General features: G+C 38.0%; 1 long non-coding RNA gene across 1 annotated transcript in view; it reads right to left on the minus strand.

Annotated features, from left to right (window-relative positions):
• The window catches only part of LOC118478665, an 8,321-nt gene extending 7,556 nt beyond the window's left edge, over positions 1–765 (minus strand). The window contains exon 1 of the long non-coding RNA XR_004859214.1: positions 470–765. This is a non-coding gene — a long non-coding RNA (uncharacterized LOC118478665). The remainder of the gene's footprint in view (positions 1–469) is intronic.
• Between the last annotated feature and the right edge of the window lie 708 nt (positions 766–1,473).

Consider the following 1,473-nt stretch of genomic DNA (forward strand, 5'->3'; position numbering starts at 1 on the left):
AATAAATGATTAATCAAAACACAACAATTTATCACAAGCCATTAAATCTTGACCGTATTTGGAATACCACCTGAAGTACGTCATTGTCACATTGTCCAAATAGGCCTATATATTTCATGGATCGACAAAAAGCGCTGCGCGATCCGCTGATCAACAGAAAGCGCATCAATCGATGGATTGTCGCGCGTCTCCTCGATCAACCAAATGCGCTGCGCGGTCGATGGATTGCGCAAATCGACAGATTGCGCCCAACATGATCACTGAATATCGACTAATGCCCATCCTTAGGCCTAATGCAGAGGTAACGTCACAGCTCAAAAAGTATCGCACATAATATAACTGCACCAAACGTTTTACAAAATAAAACAAGTACAAGTGGGTCAACTGTTCGCTTGCCACTTGACTTAGATCTAGCTTGTAACAGAAAAACACCAGGGATATCGCTTGAAAAAAAAAATCATGAACAAACCCAAGAGATTCAGCCAGAGGAATATTCTTCTTTTTCATTGAAATCTTCATGTCCTCAAGTCTTTTCCGCTGAATTTTATGAGGAACTATAAATATAAATGCGTCCCCTCGTCTGAAACTCTCTTGACTAGCCATTTTTTTCTCTCTGAATGAAGTTTCGTGTCCATACAAGGCTGCCCTATTATGTCATGAAAAGATAGAGGTAATGCAATGATCTGATCTGTTTGTGTTTGTAAACAAAACTACAACACTTATAGCCGGTCTAGCACTATAAAAAAAAAATCATTCGTGTTCGTAATTATTCGCATATAACTTATAAGACGATGAAAGAATGCATTTGCTAAAACTGGATCGATAATCTATTTAAGTTTTATTAAAGGGTCTGCTTGATAACACAGTTCTCTGGAAGAGAAATTTATTTGTTGCAGCCATCTATACGTTGTCCCATTTTCTTAACATTCTCTAATGAATGGCTACAAACAGTAGAATAATGCGAATAGAAAAATGAGCGGTGGTTTTGCAAAGAATCCGTAGAGTTTGAGACTTCCGGTTGTTGTTAAAGTTCGGTCACTCTCTTGGCCTATTCTACTCTTCTCAGCAAATCTAATCGGAAGAAGTCTCGAAGACCACGTTTCCTGTAGAAGTGTGAAAATAAACAAGATCTCTAGCTGATTTAGACTCTAGATCTAGATTCTCTACTTTCACTTTGTAAATCGAGGAACGATTCAGCATTGAAAAAAAATCCCAACCAGATATGGCTTCAACTTCTGTTGAGGATGAAGATGAACACACCGTTCAGTTTCACGAGATGGGTGTCGACGATCGAATACTCGAGGTAGATTTCTGGTTTCTTACTTTAACTTTCTCTTTCCATAGCCATAGAAGGGCCAACTCATACTTTCATAAATTTTGGCCCACTAGATCTAGATCTAGATCTAGATCTAGATCTAGATTAGATCTAGATCTAGATTCTAGATATCTAGATCTAGAATCTAGATTAGATCT

The sequence above is a fragment of the Aplysia californica genome, unplaced genomic scaffold (assembly GCF_000002075.1).
Source record: "Aplysia californica isolate F4 #8 unplaced genomic scaffold, AplCal3.0 scaffold00800, whole genome shotgun sequence".
NCBI lineage: Eukaryota > Metazoa > Mollusca > Gastropoda > Aplysiida > Aplysiidae > Aplysia > Aplysia californica.